Source organism: Euprymna scolopes, chromosome 6 (assembly GCF_053919585.1).
Source record: "Euprymna scolopes isolate OS-2025 chromosome 6, ASM5391958v1, whole genome shotgun sequence".
Classification (NCBI taxonomy): domain Eukaryota; kingdom Metazoa; phylum Mollusca; class Cephalopoda; order Sepiida; family Sepiolidae; genus Euprymna; species Euprymna scolopes.
Genome location: NC_136487.1, coordinates 161,280,352 through 161,301,092, shown reverse-complemented (window position 1 = coordinate 161,301,092; position 20,741 = coordinate 161,280,352). Strand labels below are relative to the sequence as shown.

Sequence of the window (20,741 nt, the reverse complement as noted above, 5' to 3'; positions counted from 1 at the left end):
CTAATATTATTATATATAATAATATGCTATGTATTAATATTATATCTAATCTTATTATATGAAATATAATTATATCTAATGCTATTACATCTAAGCCATATGCGGCATAATAACTTTAACACATCGGTTCTCGTCAGATCATCGAAGTTATGCAACGTTAAGCCTGGTTAGTACCAGATGATTGACGATTTTTGAATTCTGGGGATTGTATGAGCTCTCATCTTATCCCGGCATTGTTTCCAGTTGCTCTGAACACACACACACACACACACACACACACACACACACACACACACACACATATATATATATATACACACACCCACACCCACACACACACACCCACACACACACACACACACACACACACACACACACACACACACACACATATATATATATATACACACACCCACACCCACACACACACACACACACACACACACACACACATATATATATATATATATATATATATATTCCCCCCCCCATGTGCGATGGGTATTTAACAATATCGACTCAGGTGAGATGCGATTGGAGATTGCGCACCTCTTGGCACAAAAATTGCACGCGCAGGCAGCCTTACCATACTCTGCCAAGACTGAAAGAGCCTTTACCATTATTTATTATATATAGGAACCGAATAGACACGTATGAATGTTTAATCATAAAGTTTATTTTGTAGTGGTAATTATTTGAATGTTGGTGAAATTTAATTACGTTGTCTTGTCACCATGTTCATATAAAGAAAATGCCATCTATATATTTAACGTATGCCATTGGCTTTTGGCGATAGTACTTAATTAATTTTGTTTCTTGTATAGGTATAACTATATGTACATAGCTAGACACCATTTTGTTGCTCATAGCGGTACGTATCCTTTGTACATAATGCTGGTTATTTAATTAAAAATCCTTAGATGTTATAATAACATCTATTATATACTGCATACTATAGGCTTATGTGCGCCCGTAAGGTATTCTTTACAGAGGTGTTATTTTAATATGTTTAAGTTTTTGACAGACTAAGAAAGATCTCGTTTTGCCATGAGTATTTATTGAGTTAATCGGTTGGGTTCGTGTGTGCACGGTGAATACTGAGAGCAACGTAGAGATCGTTAGTAGATAAAGTTGGGTAGAACTTGCTTGCGTTTGATATGAAGACAACCACATTGTAGCCAGTTGGGAAGCAGGCCAGCGGAATAAAGTTCCATATCCAGGACTTCTTAAGAAAGAAGCTTTGTTCATGGAATTTGTGTTTAGAGTAAGGCTTAGTGAGAGAATTAGGAAAATTCTTGATAGCGGTTGTATTTAGACAACTGCTTTTTTTATGAAAGTTATGTAGGAGGCATGGATTTAAGCTCAGACGAGCACCTGCCATAAAAATAACGATAAAGCATATGTAGACTTGTAACGTATCTTCTTTGTGAAAAAAGGGAACTGGGGAGGAGAAAAGAGCCATGCTCATTAGATTTCAAAGCCGGTTTTATACTCTGCCAATTTAAGAAATTGGCAGATTTATCGTGCGAGAAAATCCGTAGCAACCGAATGGTAGCTGACTAACGAAAACATTAGCAGCACCATCCGTTAAAGAACGTATGCATATTAGCAAGTGTGCGCTAGCTTGCGCCACAACAAAAAGGAGAGAAAAATACACCACGTGGTCGAAGTGCGTGTCGGTGAAGATGGATGTACAAACATGAGAACGAGACAACAGATGTGTGTGTGCGAAAAGCACGCGTGGAAAGATAATGAAATGCGTTGTTTTGGAAGAACCACGAATAAATGCATTTTATTTGTATCTAGAAAAAAGCGCCGAGTCGGATTTTTATTTCTTTCCATGAGTTATTCCTGTAGTATGAAGCAGCGCGTCCTCAGATGTAGCAACCCCACCCTTTAATGTAATTCTCAAATAAACTTTTATTTCTCTGTCTGTCAAGAGTCACAATTACAACTATTGTTTATAGGTTTTGTTTTGAAAGAATATCTACGAGTTGAAATTTTACACACAGAGAACATTCAGGCAAAACTAATTACACGCTTAGTTAAATATTACTTTAATTGCAAATAGCAAAACGTCCAATATAAAATAATTTCCTTTTTGAAGTTAATCTGATTAAAGTTATTTCTGATTTCATTTTATACAAGAAACGAAGACTTATTGGATTTTATAAAAACTTAATACGGCATTTAAGATGTATATATTCCAATGTGTGTGCGGCATAATCACGTTGACACACTGGTTCCCGTCAGATCGCCGAAGTTAAGCAACGTTGAGCCTGGCTAGTACCAGGTAGGTGACCATTTGGGAATTCTAGGCGCTGTATGTGGTTTCCGCTAATCTCGGCATTGTTTCCAGTTGTCTCTACTTGCCACTGGTATCCAACAATGTCGACTAAGGAGAGGTGTGGTTGGTGATTGCGCAACTCTTGTCACAAAAATTTCAAGCGCAGGCACCCTCACAGTGGATATCCATAGTCTGTCAAGACTGAAGGAAGCCATTTCAAAGCATTGTTATATACAATAGAACCCAGGGATACGGTGACCCTAGGATACGTTTTTTTTTTCATGATACAATGTGGAATACGAATTTAGTCTCTTGGTTACGGTATTTGCCCCACCTTACGCTATTGATTATAATGTTATTTGATTATATACATGTATATATTTATTGTACTGTATTTTCTCACTAATTGTTAATGCTGTATTCCGGTGTTCTTTTCTACTGATATTTTTGAATGAAAAAATTTATAAAATTTGGCGAGATGAGGAAAGAATGGAAAATTAAACAACAGCCGATGTTTTCAAAAGTTGTATTTGTGATTTAGGCGATATTAATATTATTAGTATTATTATTAGTATTGTGGGGACAATTAATCGGAATTGAGAATCAGAAAAATCGAAACTTTTGGAGATATCAGAATCGATATCGAAATTTGAAAAAAATGTTACTATTTTCCAATGTAAAAACGATTCTTTTTATTGTTTTTTTTTACTGCAATAATAAAATAATAACTATTTATTGATTTTAAACTAAAACTACAATCTATATATTCTGCACAACTATATTTTTATGTTTGCGAAAATATGTGCATATTTTGGAGGAACCGAAATCGATATGGAGATTTGAAAAAGAAATGACTTAAAAACGATTATTATTATTGTTATTATTATTATTATTATTATTATTATTATTATTATTATTATTATTATTATTAATAATAATAATAATAATAATAATAATAATAATATGATTTGTTGGTTTCGGTAAAAATAATTCTATTTCTGGCGCTAATAATAAACTGATAAATATTTATTGATTTTAATCTGCAATTAAAACTAAAATCAATAAATAAAATCAATAAATAAAATCAATATATTTCACACAAGTATATTTTTACGTTTGCAAAAATATTTGCACATTTGTAATGGTGTTTACGCTAATCCTAAAATAATAAAAAAAATAAAATGATAAAAACTCTATAGCTTAATATTTAGAAATTTTAAACTAATCGGAAACGAAATCGATAATGGTATAAAAATCAGGAATTTAGAACAGAATCGATAATTGTATTGGAATCGGGAAAAATATTCGCATCGTCTCATAGCTAATTATTATTAATAATTGTTCTTTTGATATTGTAACTTTTTAACAAGACTTAATATAGTATTTTGCTGTTATGATTTCATGCACATTTTCTATTTTTATTATTTTCTTTGTTCATCCCTCGAAAATATTTGAAAAAATACCAACGAATACTTATACTATTAATATAATATACAATATAATATTTATTTGCTGTCTTCCATTTTAAAACTAATTTAGAAATACGAGAAGTAATAAGAATTAGATATTCGTATCTCCTCGTATGAACAACGTCTCTCCTTAAATAAAACCGTTGAAAACCAAAAAGTTTCTATTGTGTTTCCATCCCTGAGTAGATTCATCTTAAGTCAACCAGAAGCTCAACAACCTCGAGTGGATCAACAGCTCGCGATTCGTAAAGCGGCGATCTAAGAATAAAGACCAGCGATCGCGCACGTATGTAAAAAGACTTTGTTTATTGATTAGTCTTGATCGCTCACGGCCGAAAACGCACATGTGCAAAAGCGTGTGCTTACGTAAAATACTATGCACTTTTATTCATATAACATTTAAAATTTGCTATTTTCTCTACACATTCTAAAAGTGTCACTGCCAGCAACACGCGCCTGTTTCGTTTTCTCGATGTAACCTCTATCCTTCTTCAGGTGTATCTTCTCGAACGCTGGAATCTTTCTGTCGAATTTCAGAATTTGCACAGAATTTCGAGCACAATGATTCCCGAGTTTAGCAGTAAGATTCCACAGTACGACAAAACATAACTGAAGAAGGTCGGTGGTTACTTTGAACAAAAAGTTGTGAAATAACATTTAAGATGAGAATAGTAGTCCGAATAATTCAGATACTACGGACGCAGATTCCATGAATATAGCTTCTTTTCCAGAATTGCTCGCCTTTGGAACATTGTTCCGTTGGCACACTTCCCGGTTGAATACAACATGATAGCTTTCAAATGTAATGTAAACAAGTTTCTGTTAAGCCGTCCTCATAAATCAAATTCTATCCAGTTTACACTATAAGTGATTACTACACTACCACCTTACATTCATTAATACTTATCCTCGATTGGCTTACGAGCCTTGATAAGTGGTGACTCCCAAGTAAAAATAAAAATCAATCCTCATCTAAAACATTTTGGAACATAATAGATTTACCTTTTGAAATCTTCTACGTTAATACATTCTCAGTGGTTGCATTGTGAGGTCTTGACGTCTCTCGTTGAGCACACATTCTCTCTCTCTCTCTCTCTCTCTCGCCTTCTCTTCTACTAAGCTCTTTAAGTTTTCATCACGCACATGAAGGTTAAATCATTTTGTTATCAATAAATACCGTTTTTTTTTCGTACATTTTCCTGTTCCCAATTGACGCACGACAGATTGTTTTAATTATGTGCCCTTTATTTGATATTTTTCTCAAATCCCTGTAAAAGCGTCACTGACAGGAACTCGCACCTGCCTCTTTCGAGAGCGTTTCATATCAAACGGTCGTGTTTGAAGTGTGTCGCGCTCTTCTCGCTGATAAAATACGCCAATCTGATCAAATACGATACTAAGAAATAAACTAAGACGTTAGACGCCAATGATCGTGCGTTTAATTTATTTTCTCTTTGGGGAACAAATTCCTTCTTTTTTTTTTTTGCCATTCAGAAGAATTAAAAAACTTTTTCCGTCGTTTTTCACTTCGTCAGAAATCGTTTTCAATCAAAGCTGCAATGTTTCCTTTCATATCGATTTCAAAATCGATTTCAGATATCGCATTCATTTCGTTTTTATTCACGAATAATACATTTTCCATCGTATTAACCAAAAAAGGCGGTAGAAATCAGTATCACAAGTATGCGACAACGTTTTCAAACCTAAACATTCGCTTGACATAAACGGCCTTTACGTCAGAGTTCGACATGTTTTTAGTTTAGTTTAGTTTTTCATGTTTAGAATAAAATATCTTGATATCATAAATCTGATTTATTCCCTGTTTCATTTGTTCCAGCTCGTTAAACTTGTCAGTTTAGTTGTCTTTTTTTTTACAAAGGTATCGCCACTTATCAAGGATCAGAAGCCACCGGAGGATAAGGGCAAAAGAGTGTATAGTAGTCAATGGGACAATATCATAGGAATCGTTAGTAGTGGAAATTCGACCATATTGTAGTCAGCTGGAAAGCAGGAAAACGGAAGAGAGTTCTACAGGCGTGCAGTTCAAAGAAAAAGGCTTTGTTCATGGAATCTATGTTTAGGTTTAGGAACAGATAAAGAGTAGGAGAAATTATTGATAGTGTTTTCAGCTAGACGAGTTTTTTTCGCGAAAGTTTGGCGAGTGAGGTCCACAGATTGGAACTCAGACGAGCACTTTCCATGAACATAACAATAAACCAGATATAGGCTCACAACATCACTTCTGTGAGAAGGAGGTTTCAGGGAAGAGAAAATGACATGCCCTACTAGGCTACTTGGTCTATTTTGAACTCTATCAAGGCAGGATTTGAACTTTATCAAGGCAACTCCTGCCCAGATGTGGCAAGAGTACTCCATTTTCATCAAGTCACACTTTAGGTATCCTGTTTTATTACACATTCCTATTCCAGTAGTATGGCGGCCCTATGGAAATCCCGATCTGTGTGCGAAATGATGTCACCGTAAGGAAAAAGAAAATACTATAAAAAACTAACGTGCCACAGATCGGGGGTGACGTTTAAGAAGACAAAGGATGTTACAAAAGACGATCTCGTGATAGACGTGGATGACGTCACAACCATAACGAGTCAGACGTGTCGGAAGAATGAGGAAAAAAAGGCCTTTCTAAAAACCTAAAACAGGAGATGAAGTTCTGTCGTATTCTTTGTTTCCTTTGCGACTGAGTCTACAACATGTTGGCTCTCGAGTGTGTACATGTTTACACGTGTAAAAACGCGGACAACGTTACAGATTCTTTCCAGGAAAACAAGTTTTGTGGAAATCTCTTTCTTCTGAATGTTTTCCTTCTATCAATTTTCGTCTGAAAACTGTCTAAAACAAAGTATGTGCTTACGTTTAAATTTTATATACAAATTCATGAAAAAAATTATACTCTTGTTGGACGTCAGATTGTGTGAAATATACGACAATTCGGTTAATTCGTGAAAATTTTCATTTAATGCTCCGGTAACATAAAGCCGTCTAAATTATTAATTAAATAACCAATTCTGATGTTTATCTTCGTGCATGTAATTTGAATATGTGCTCATAGTGGTGTGTTCAGACATACGTATGTAAATGGGGTAGGCGTGTCTCGAAAAAAAGTCACTTTATCTTTAACTGTTCAAATAAACATTCATAAATATTAAAGTGCAAGTAAATCAACATACGAGAGTTGTTCCAACAGTAAAGACTCCCATTATTTTAATCAAAACAGTTGAAGAGCTACGGAAACTAGAGTGGTACCATTTAAACGAGCGTATTTTGTGCTCTAGAATTTATTGTTCGAACAGTCATTGCTATTCTTAACACATTTACGGAAGGGATAAACGATGGCTATGCCCTGGCATTTCGAGCACACTTTGTCAGACAAGGATGGTTCCAAAAATAAAGCATCCTATTATAGTCAACTCAAATAGTCGATGAGCTACGAAGACAGGCGTGGTACCATTAAAACAAACGGCGTTTTGTGCTCCAGAATTTCCCTACATAGTCACTACCATTCCCAATGCAATTTTGCGAGGAATCTAATACCGCCTCTCTGCTCTATCTAATTTCTATCATTATTGAAATGAATAGCTCTCGTCTTGGGGAGGCCTCATGTTTTGACAAGCTTCTGGGCTTGACCTTTACTCCTGATTTTAAATGGAACACGTACATCAAATCTGTTGGCAAGACCACTGGAAAAATGGTGGGATCTTTCTATCGATCCAGTAGATATCTCACTGCTGATGTAATTCCCTATCTATATAAGAGCCAGATACGTCCGAGGATGGAATACTGTTGACACATTGTGGCAGGAGCTGCTAGAAAGGACTTTTTCTGCCTTGATAGAGTTCAAAATAGATTTTGTAGCCTAGTAGGAGATGTCCTTTTCTCTTTCCTGCAACCTTTATCTCACAGAAGAGATGTTGCGAGTTTGTCTCTGCTTTATCGTTATTTTCATGGCAAGTACTCGACTGAGTTTCAATCTATGCCCCCCCTCGCCAAACTTTCACAAGAAACACTCATCTAGCTGAAAACACTATCAATAATTCCCCCCTCATTCTTTATCTCTGCCTAAACCTAAATGTAGATTCCATGATCAAAGCTTCTTTCTTAGAATAGCACGCCCGTGGAATTGTCTTCCGTTTTCCGGCTTTCCAACTGACTACAATATGGTTGACTTCAAGTTCAACGTAAACAAGTTCTTGATGAGCCGTTCCACTTAAGTTAACAAATTTACCGAATTTCCATTACTAACGATTACTATATTGTCCAATTGACTACTGTACACTCTTAGCCCTTATCCTCGAGTGGTCTCTGGGCCTTGGTAAGTGGTTATGTATATGTACTCCCCCCCCCCAAAAAAAAAAAACTGACGATCTCCACGCTCTTGTGTTAGTAACAATTATGTACTTGTTATGTTGTTGTCCTTTGGCTGTGATCACAGCGTAGTATGTGTGTTAAGTTGTAGCGGGCAAGGCTAAGTGTCAAAACTCCTATTATGATTAATTGTTAAATTATGTAAATTAAAAAGGATATTCAGAAAATTTGTTTTAAAAGTCAAGGGTGTTATTTTAAATATTTTTTTAAAAATATTTAACTGAGATATTTTGGCCCAAGAAAAAATTTTTGAATAAAGGAAAAGCATAAACAAAGCTATTTTGGAATTTTGGTTTAGTGAACAACGATGTAGCGTTCGTGACAAACAATATTGTCCTCCCTGGCTGACGTAAGAGACACGTAAACTAGGAGAAATCAGAATTAGATTAAGTCTGGAAGGGAATATCGGCAAGACGAGTTGTGAGTAAGCTAGCCATTAGGTTAGACCGGACAGGAGTTTTCTTTGTGGTCCAATGGAAGCATCTAAGGGCTAACTAAGGAAAATATAAACAGATTTAGATCTGCAAACTCCAAGACCTGGAACATTTAGAAATAAAGATTTGAAAATGCTAACACGGCGTGTTGGGTGCCCCATTCGGAAGAAGATGCCTTCATTTCCATGTGCCTTCTGCTAGAATAGAAGGAGGCAATAAATAATTTATGTGTCAAGCAGACAAGGGTTTTTTCGTCATTGTTAAAGACTGAAAACACTTAAATACACTTAGAAAAATTACTAAATATACACGTAACATATCGACACGTACAGACCCCATATACAAAAAGTGATTGTCTTTATAATTCTAACCACTAATCGATACACGAGCATCGATTACAGAAAAACGTATACCTTATATACACGAGATATACATAGACACTTTTATATAAACCCGACGATACAACACACTCATTAACCCTTATCCTCGAGTGGCCTTCGGGCATTGATAAGTGGTGTCTCCCTTGCAGAAAAGTTGGATCCCTTAAGTTTATCTGATTTTATCTCTAGTGTCGCTGCAAATGAAAAGCTACTGCGAATACGTATCCTTCTTATTTGAGGAACTGTGGCATCTATATTAAGCTGTTCGTCGTACATAGCTAAAAATAATTTATTTATTTTGAGATTTTCCCCGATGTAAGCATTGCCCAAATTTGAATTTGAATGTGAAAGTTTAAGAATTCAGAATTCTGAAAAAAAAAAAAAGGAAAATTTTTGTATACTTGAAAGTGAGGTTACATCGTCGATATTTAGCCGGATGCAAACTGATGAATATTCATTAAAAATCAACGTTGTATTGTCTTGTTAAACTTACATTCATTCCAATACCACTTACAAATTTCAATTCAAATATACACAACACTTACATTGAGAAAAAAATATTAAATTAATTTCATGCAAGCTGATTGGCCCCTTCTGATTCTTATATTTGAAATAAAAAAAAATCCCCCTTGAATATCATACAAATATTACTTTTCTTCTGCCATCATGCCAGAATAAATGAAAATGGCAAAAGGAAACAAGGAAAGTGACGTTATATTGTCGAAATATAGTTAGTTTAAAAATATATAAATATTAAAAAAATTCTGCGTTATATTTGCTTAAAAATTCCGATTCTAATTTGTTTATCTACTTTACTATTATTATTATTATTATTATTATTATTATTATTATTATTATTATTATTATTATTATTATGTTTATTTGTTATTATTTATCATTATTATAATTATTATGATTATCATCATCATTATTATTATATTTATTTGTTATTATTATTACTGTAATTTTAGGATCACCATTATATAATATTATCATTCATTATTATCTAATATTATTATTTATTATTTATTATTATTATTTATTTATTACCATTATGGATTATTATAAACTAATCTTAATGTTATTCATTATTATTATTTTTATTCTTATTACAAATATTAATAACAAATGGATTATTTATTATTGCTTATTATTTATTTATAATCATATTATTTATTAGTCTTTATTATTAATTGTATAATTGTTGTTATTTATTATTATTAATTATAGCTGTAATCTATTATTATATTTTATATTATTTATTATTATTAATTATTATCTATTATTATTATTTATTATTGTTATAATTATATTTATTATTATCTTATATTATTATAAATTATTATGATTATTATTACGCATCATTTTTTATACATATTATTATTTAATATTATAATTAGTATTTATTGTTATTAGTCATTATGATTAATATCATTTATTGTTATTATTATAATTATTATTTATTGTTATTATATATATAATTTTTAATCATTATCTATATATTAATACAATAGCGTGCGTGTTTTTTCTGTGTCATTATTCAGTGTTGTTATTATTATTATTATTATTATTATTATTATTATTATAATTATTATTATTATTATTATTATTATAATTATTATTATTATTATTATTATTATATAAGAATAATTATTATTTTCTATTTAATTTACTATTGTGTTTATTTTCTGTTTGCAGTCACTTACCCTAGGTGGGTTGCACAGGCTTCTTCTTAACAAGGAAGTTACTCGGGAGTATCAAATTCACAAGCGATTCCTAGTTGCATATATATCCATATCAGAGGATTTTTTTCTTACATTTTCACCTCAAACAAGGCACATTGCCACTTTGGTGTAAGGGGCTACTATCAGGGGCAACAACTACTGGGGTACTATGTAGGGATTTGGGCAACAAGATGTCGGTTCACGTTACACTTGAACTTCTGCACGTCAGTACAGTTGAGGAAGCAGGGACCTGGAATGGAATTCCAGAGTCTAGCGGTTCTGGGGAAGAAACTACCGGAGTAGAAAGATCTTTTACATTTAGAGATCTCTACTGCGTGGGAGCGGGATTTAGCTGCCTGTCGGGTTTGTCGAGGGTGTTTACGCCGTGGGGAACAAGTGCTTAAAATACTTGTAGAACAGGCAGAGGGATGCAACATTTCGTCGATGGGACAGATGCTGAAGCTTAGATGCCAGTTCAGGACCTATCAGATTGGCGACTCTCTTTTGAACCTTGTCTAGGAGTGAGAGACTAGTAACAGATGCACCAGCCCAGATGCGACAACAATACTCCATACATGGGCGAATGGTGGCCTTATAGAGGTTAGGGTTAGGGTTAGGGTTACATGGGCGAATGGTGGCCTTATAGAGGTACAGAATACTTTCTGGTGTTAGTAGTTTTCTAGCACGGTAGAGAGAGCCTACCTTCTTCGCAGCGGTCCTGGCAATGCTTTCAATATAATTGTTCCAACTCATGTTTCCTGTGGACGTTAAGCTAAGGAGTTTGAAAGATGTACTTTCAGATAAAGAGTCATTGGCCATTGCTATTAGTGGTAGAGAAGATTTCTTGTAATTGTGATATTACGGTCTTAAGTTTTAATCGTTTTTGGAGGGAGCTGTCAGCGTCCTTTGACATACAGCGCCTGGTATTCATAACTCTTTATCTATCTGATACTGATCAAACCCAGCGTTCCTTAACTTCGGTAATACAATGTGTTAATAAACAAGATTATACCATACTAAAAATATTAAAATACTAGTAAATGAAGTCAGAATTCTTTCTAGAAAGGCATCGCCTACTTAAGGGAAGGGTCACGTAAAAGTTGTCGACATCTTAAGTGAATGTGATTTTTGAGAAAACGAACTAGATTCGAACCCTGACCACCCAGGTCGTCAGTTTGTGTCATTTACCACTTGACCATCGTATTAAATCTTGATGTAATTCAAACAGAATGAGATGGAGCAAGAACATACGACGACAGCTTAGACAGAAATGGGTGGCTTGTTCGATTAATTCTGAAGCAGAAAAATAAGAACTATTTAAAACGGATCATGTTACAACATAGCTCAATCCCAGAACCAAAGCATATTTTAACATGTATTCTATGTTATTAAAGTATTTCGGAAAATAGCCCAGGAGATAACAAATATTGATAAACTTACTATTTACTATAATAAAAATTACTAAGGAAATACTATTTTAATGATAATGGAAGTGGTTGATGGGCAGAAATCAGAGGCCCACAGTATTAATGCTGGAGTCCCTCAGGGGTCCACCTGGGCCCAACTCTTTTCCTGATCTACATCAATGATCTTCCAAAAAAACATACTAAAATCATTCGTTGACATCTATGCTGATGACACGACTATCTATGGCAATACATCAAAGGCCGTAAATGACAAGGTTCTCTCAGATTCTCTCTCCTCAGATCTTGAGCGCGTGGGACAGTGGGGGAAGAGGTGGCTGGTTACTTTTAATGCATCTAAGACCAAGCTCCTATCATTACATCATAAGCGCTCTGACCCCCATCTGGCATCAATTAAAATGAATGGCTCTCGTCTAGTTTTGATAAGCTTCTGGGTTTGACCTTTACTCCTGATCTGAAATGGAACACATACATCAAGTCTGTGGCTAAGGTCGCTGGGAAAATGGTGAGATCCTTCTACCGCTCCAGAAGATATCTCACTACTGATGCATTCTCCATCTATATAAAAGCCAAGTACGTCCAAGGATGGAGTACTGCTGCCACATCTGGGCAGGAGCTGGTAAAAACAGTCTATCCTGCCTTGACAGAGTCCAAAATAGACTTCCTGACTTGGTGGGGGATGCCCTTTTCTCTTCCCTGCAACCTCTCTCCCACAGAAGAGACGTTGCGAGCCTGTCTCTGTTTTATCGTTACTTCCACGGCAAGTGTGGTCCATTCTCTGGTACCCCCCTCGCCAATCTTTCACGAAAAACACCCGACTAGCTGAAACCACTTTCAATAATTTTCCCCACTCTTTATCCGTGCATAAATCAAAACGTAGATTCCATGAACAAAGCTTCTTCTTAGAACTGCACGGCTGTGGAACTCTCTGGCGCTTGCCTGTTCCCCCCCTCCCCCGAATTCAACTTGGATGTCTTCAAGTCCAACACAAACAAATTCCTGATGAAACGTCTCCTTAAGTAATAACACCTTATGAAATGCCCAATGCTAACTATTACTACGAGTGTATCCCAGTGATTACTGTACACACAATAACCCTTATCCCCGAGTGGCTCCTGGGCCTTGATAAGTGGTGACCCCTATGTAAAAAAAAAACAAAACAAAAAAATCTGTTAGACATGTGAAATCTATATTGTAAATTTCGTTTTGCTGACTATTCTGTCGTCCGGTCTTTTTACCTGAATGAATTTGCACATTTATTATTTTCATGCCCCGGCGATTATACAGGGTGAATCCCGACAAACGGATGTTTTTAGAACGTTCCTTGCTCTCCTTGACTAAGAGATATGGAATGAGGAAGGTAGTCTTTTAACCTGCTTAAGATACCGTTTAGTTTGTTTTGTTTTGTTTAAAAACATCCTTTTCCCATAACTCTTCATGTCCTTATGTTTTCCCGTGCTAAGTCTATTACTTGCCGGTAAGCAATAAAAATACAGTTTTAAAAAGCCAACTTGTCGTGTCAGAAGAAAACTGGGTGAACTTTCGAGACAGGAGTGACCTTTCAGGGGAGATGAATTCTCCACCTCCCCTCCCCCGAACTGATTTTATGTCTAACCATCGCTGCAAATGGCAAACGGGTAAAATCTCAGCGTGTCAGCTTCATTTTAAATCAATTGTACAATCGAACTTAACACAAATTATGTTAAAAATGATTCCCCTGTGTAATCTAATTTTACGGTGATACAGTCAGACAATTGGTTCTCGTATCCTTCCCAAACATTACCCAAAAGAGTCTAATGCTATTTATTTTGTCAGTTTCAATATTTCTTGTCATTTCTTTTTGGCAGAGAACTGAAATAGTTTAACACCTTGGGAGGCAGGCGGACTATAAAATCGCCTGAGCCAAGTTCCGTGTCAGATTTATTTTTATTTATGCACTTGATAGTTTAACGTGAGTTATTAAACGTGATTGCTATTTGGGCTCTTAATACTACTATTCTTATCTTAAGTTTTATTTTCACAACGTTTCCGTCCTTCTTCAGGTGGATCTTGTCGAATTCACGAATCTTTCTATCCAACTCAGAAATCTGCACGGAATTCCGAACGGAATCTTTTATTAGTATTTATTTTCTCTCCCACCAAAGCAAAATGTGACACGAGGTCGTTTTTAATGTGGGGTTAAACCAGCTCCTCGAAAAAAAAGGCAAAAGAGCCACTCTGGTTGGGACCAAAAATAATAATTGTTTTAGTATAGAGAGTTTCCCCTCCATTGACCGGGACAAATTGCCTTAAGTGCAGCATCAGTACAGATACTGAACTTTGAGACGTAGCACACTCTCATTTTATAAGGCATAACCAGATAAAACTCCGAAGTAATTTGTGATTGTGTTATGATTATCGCCCGCATGTTTAAAACAGAGTTAAGAATTTTGGATGTTGGATTCCCAGGTGGCGTCGAGTTATCTAACAAGGAGATTACTATTTGAAATATTCGTTAGAGAAAAATGTTATTGAAACGAAATATTAGGTTGGTGTAAAAATAATATCCTTCTTTTACGTATATACACACACACACATATAATATATATATATATATATATATATATATATATATATATACGAGCAAACAGTTAATAACACATGTTAAAAACACTTTGAAATGAGTTAAAAACATATTTAATCTGAAAAAGGAAACATAAGTGGATAGTCCTTAATCCGCGGAGTTTCGAAGAAATACTTTTCTTCTCATCAGAGGGTAGGAATTAGCAAAATGCGCGATTATATGCAAAATCCGATCCCGCATTTTGCTAATTCATACTCTCTGATTTCAGATTAAATATGTTTTTTAACTAATTTCAAAGTGTTTTTTTAACATATTTTATTAACTGTTTGCTCGTATTATAAGCTCCATTTCCTATTTGATTTTATCAAGATTTTACATCTGGCTGAGATAATCTTATAAATATTAATTCTTTAATATTTATAATATACTTTAATTTTACCACCTTGGATCATTTTGGTAAATTTAATTGTAATTTTTGTAATTTTTAATTTATATATATATATATATATATATATATATATATATATATATATATATATACGTACATATATATATACGTATATACACACACACACATATATATATATATATATATATATATATATATATATATATATATATGATACCAAAATATTATTTTTGCACCGACCGAATAATTCTAAAGACGGTTAGAATTCGGGAGAAACGGAATGTTAGTTAAATATGTATAATATAGGAAAATATGATTTAGTTAACAATAACAAAAGAATGGGTTACGTGACAAGTACTAGGTGACTTCTTCTTGAGCTATGTTGATAAAATTACGTAATCACGTAGGCAGCGGAGTTGGGTTTCGAGATGAGTTGTATCCTAGTTAGCGACGAGTTAGCGCGTTCGAGAAGCCTTGGAAGAAACGCAACTTAAGCAAGATGTAGAAATCAAAATAATGTTATATCAACTGTGTAACCTTTTATTGTTGCTTTCTTTTGGAAAAATATGAACTTGGATTAAGAGAAAAGGAGACGTCGCAGCGGAGAGAGGTATGTTCATTGCTTTGCGCTACACAATCATGATCATAATCAACTGCTTTATTGTGTGTTGCGCACCCACACACACATTACACAAGATAGTCGCTTTCCACACACATTGATTATGATAGACACTTGTGTTTATACACACGTGTAAAGACAAAATTACCCACATGGTTCATCTTGACACTAAAATCCAGTTGTTGTCTTCAATGTTCTTCTGTACGGATCGGAGTCCTGGACCTTGTACCGTAGACAGATTTTGCAACTGAACGTCTTTCACGAGGAATGTCTCCAAGCAATCTATGAATTAATCCTGAAGGACAGAAGATTCAATGATCATCTTCTAATGATGTGTAACATTGATGGAATTGAAAGTTTCCTTTTGAAGGCACAGTTACGATTGGCTGGTCATGTTGTACGGATGCAAGATGATAAAATTCCAAAGATTCTCATGTACAGCTTGAAGGTGGTCAACGGGATGTTGGTCGACCATTGCTGCGGTTTAAGGATTTTGAGAATACTACCTCATACCGTAAGGTTTGAATGGGTGCAATTTACATTGGAATCGATAATTTTTCTGTATCCAATATCGTGAAACTGCGAGAAACAAAAGAAAGTAATAGAGCTTCAGAGGGTGTCAGAGCAACGCGCACTCTTCGTCTACACTCTCATCCAATCTGTGGTTTCGTTCCATCTCATTAACGGGTATTATATGTCACTCTAGATTCAAACACAAGGTTCAGTAAATAGTCATCTGAACCTCATACGTCGAAATCAACAAGAGATTGCATCATCATATGTATACTTTCTATTTGTTTTTACATAAGCAATAATATGTTGCTACACATTCATAAGCATGTTTCGGTCAACTAGTTACTAGCAACTAGAGACCTCTCCAGGCGAATTTTGCTTTCGTATAAGGTGTATCGCCTTTAGAAGTGTCTAGTTGCTAGTAACTAGCTGACCGAAAGAAGCCCATGAATGTGTAGCGACATATCATTAGTATATATATATCTCTATCTCTCTCTCTCTCTCTCTCTCTATATATATATATATATATATATATATATCTCAATATGCAACGTATTGCGTTTTGGAGTATACACGGGAGTTGATACACATGTATATAAACCCGCGTTACATAGACGAATATGCAAAAATAATTTTATGTCAGTTGAGTGAGACAGCTACATACTAAACCATTTTTTCTCAGTTAAAATTTGTTTTATTTATTTCAATTCGTTTATTATTAAACTTTTAGTTATATAGTCTAAAAGGACAATTAGCCCTACGCAGAAACAAGGCTTAATGTCCACGTGGAGTGCAACTTGAAAGTTTAACCTGCATATTTGTTATTGGGTTTCCGTGTATCGAATTCACAAAATCATATTATAATCAACTATGTGAAGTACTTGGATACGACGATGGTCTAGAATGCCTTTCTATACTAAAAGTATAAAAATGCCTATTCACGTGTTATAAAAACATTTTTTTAATGGATAAACGTTTTATTAGAATAGCAATAATTATTTATTCCTTAAGTTTCTGTTTTTCTTTTTGGATTATTCGTATTATTTGGATTCTTTGGATTACCGTTCACATCGTGAATGTCATTTCACAACGTTTCGATCGATGTAACCCCCGACCTTTTTCAAGTGTATTTTGTCGAACTCGAGAATCTTTCTGTCGACTTCGGGAATTTGTACGAAGTCCCGTCAACCACAATTGAATAGATGTTCTAAGTTTATCAGCAAAGACATGTGACTGCAAAGAAAATAACTTGGCAGATCTATTCCGCTAAATTATTCTTCATAAAATTTGCGCTATTCGACACAATGGTTACGTGCCAGTCTCTTTATTATGAATACCAAAACCCAGCTGAACCGATAGCTGCCAAATCTGCAATTAAAGAAACTGGAGTTGTAAATTTAAATTTCATCGCCTTACATTTCAAGTGAAAAACTGCCTTGGCTGGATGAAAAAGAGTGAAAAAAGAAAAGTCAATGAAATTTAATTAGCTATGCCCCTTCCGAGAATCCATTATTCTCCGTAACCCCTTTCCATCCTCCGAAACGCTTCATGACAATTTTCTTTGGTATTAACTGATACTGCTGCCAACGACTTTGAGAGTGGATCAAATTATGGGATTTCTCATGAATATCTACCTTGACAGTTTCGGTTCATCTGGTTTTGTGTAATTTATTTTTTCATATATACTTGCAGTTATGTTTAAACAACATAATTCTATTTATTTTGAGAAACTAAGCCCATTTTTATGGTGGACATTAAAGTCACCAAACACATGTATTTCGGCGTTAATATCTAAGGAGAGTGCTGCATCTATATTATCAAAGGCATTATCGATTAGATTACAGTCCTGACTTGACGGAGAATGGTATAGAAAATATAAGTAACTAACACAGTGATGAAAGGCTAGTCGAATGCACATAAAACCTGATCATCCGATTCAAGACATTGCTCTCTAGTTAATGGGAGAGTTCTTCGAATATAGAAACCCGTGCACATATCTATCTATCTATCTATCTATCTATCTATCTATCTATCAATGCTTCGAATATAAAAACTCATGCATATATCTATCCGAATCCTTACGGCAGAGATGGAGGTATCCTCTCATGTTAAAATAGTTAGAGGGAATTGAGGAGTGTGGGTTTGTTTCATTATCTTCTAGCTATATGAGTTGGTTTCTGAATTCAAAGATTTTTTCATAATTTAATGAAATTTAAATAAAGGTTAACAGTTTATGAACATTTTTTTAAAAAGATGCTTCCAAGTACTTGTGCTAAATTAAATAAGGCTTACGTGAACAAAAAGATCATATAAAAATGTTCTACATCTCGTATAGTTGCCTAAACAACAAAACGAGGCAAGGACGCTTCTAATTTCCATAGAAAAGAAATAATGGTAAAAATTGATAAATTTAATTAATTTTAATTCTATTATTCTCATCTTTCTTAGTTGTAATTTCACGACGTTCTGCCCAACTATTCCTCTGGCCTTTGTCAAGTGGAAACCGTGACCGGATAGGAACTCCGAATCTCCTAACTGCATTCTCAGCAATTACAGCCATTCGTAGTTGTTGTCTCACCACGTATTAGCCAAGTAAGCGTCTGGCCGGTTTTGGGGAAGATTGAAACCGCTATCTCCAGTCAATTCTCACCTGGAACCGTAGAGATTCAACATCACTAGCCACTGCGTCAGGGGCCCCGAAAGGCGATACAGGTTGGCTTTTTTGGTCTTATAAATTCACATTTATTTATTATCTGATCTTCCATCGTCTATCGGCCCATAAGAGTAGTGGTTGATGGGCAGTAATCAGAGGCCCACAGTATTAATGCTGGAGTCCCTCAGGGGTCAATCCTGGGCCCAACTCTCTTCTTGATCTACATCAATGATCTCCCCAAACACATACTTAAATCATTCTTTGGCATCTATGCTGATGACACGACCATCTATGGCAACACATCAAAGGCCGTAAATGACAACGTTCTCTCTGATTCTCTCTCCTCAGATCTTGAGCGCGTGGTTCAGTGGTGGAAGAAGTGGCTGGTTATCTTTAATGCATCTAAGACCAAGCTCCTATCATTACATCATAAGCGCTCTGATCCCCATCTGGCATCGATTGAAATGAATGGCTCTCGTCTAGGGGAGGCCCCATGTTTTGATAAGCTTTTAGGTTTGACCTTTACTCCTGATCTGAAATTGAACACATACATCAAGTCTGTGGCTAAGGTCGCTGGGAAAATGGTGGGATCCTTCTACCGCTCCAGAAGATATCTCACTAATGATTCAATTCTCTATCTGTATAAAAGCCAAGTACGTCCAAGGATGGAGTACTGCTGCCACATCTGGGCAGGAGCTGCTAAAAACAGTCTATCCTGCCTTGACAGATTACAAAATAGACTTCGTGGTTTGGTGGGGGATGACCTTTTCTCTTCCCTGCAACCTCTCTCCCACAGAAGAGACGTTGCGAGCCTGTCTCTGTTTTATCGTTACTTCCATGGCAAGTGCTCGTCTGAGCTCCATTCTCTGGTCTCCCCGCCAATCTTTCACGAAAAACACCCGACTAGCTGAAACCACTTTCAATAATTTTCCCCACTCTTAATCCGTGCATAAATCAAAACGTAGATTCCATGAACAAAGCTTCTTTCTGAGAACTGTACGGCTGTGGAACTCTCTGGCGCTTTCCTGTCCCCCCCCGCCCCGAATTCAACTTGGATGTCTTCAAGTCCAACACAAACAAATTCCTGATGAACCGCACCCTTAAGTAATAACACCTTATGAAATGCCCAATACTAACTATTACTACGAGTCTATCCCAGTGATTACTGTACACACAATAACCCTTATCCCCGAGTGGCTCCTGAGCCTTGATAAGTGGTGACCCCCATGTAAAAAAAGTCCGTACCGAATGGTATATATATTATTTTTAATTAGAATTCATTATAGAGATGATTATTGTTTATTAATTTATTTATTGTGGACTATTATCCTCATCTTTCTTAGTTGTTGCTTTCGCGACATTTCGGCTACCTAGTAACCTGGCCTTCATCAGGTAACGAATGCCAGAGTACTATGTGGCTGAAATGTCGCGAAACAACAACTAAGAAAGATGAAGTCGGCAATAAATAAATTGGTAAGCAATACTCATCTCTATAATGAATTCCAATTAAAAATAATATACTTTTCTTTGGTGATAGATATATTACTATCCGAAATTAATAAGTAAAAAAATCATGATATTAAAAATATCTAATTATTTTCAAATATAACTTTTAATTTTCCATCAGTGAAATGCTTCACATGATTTTGACCTTTCTTTTTGATTCCAATTGATCTTAGTTTCGTATCTCGCTTTCATGGACCTGCTTTTAGATCTCATCCGATTATTAGTATTACTGTTTTCTTTGTGTTTCATCATTTTTTCAACTCTATGGACAACTTTATTTCTCTACTAAGATTTTACTAGCAGGACCTGTGGAAATTCCACAGCGGCATATTTCACATGTAATATATTTCTGCTGAGCAACCCGTGGGCGTTCAACG

The 20,741-nt window shown here is 35.2% G+C and overlaps 1 pseudogene; it reads left to right on the top strand.

Moving 5' to 3' along the window:
* The first annotated feature begins 2,213 nt into the window (after positions 1-2,213).
* On the top strand, positions 2,214-2,330 carry LOC145278374 (5S ribosomal RNA; annotated as a pseudogene).
* Positions 2,331-20,741: the final 18,411 nt, after the last annotated feature.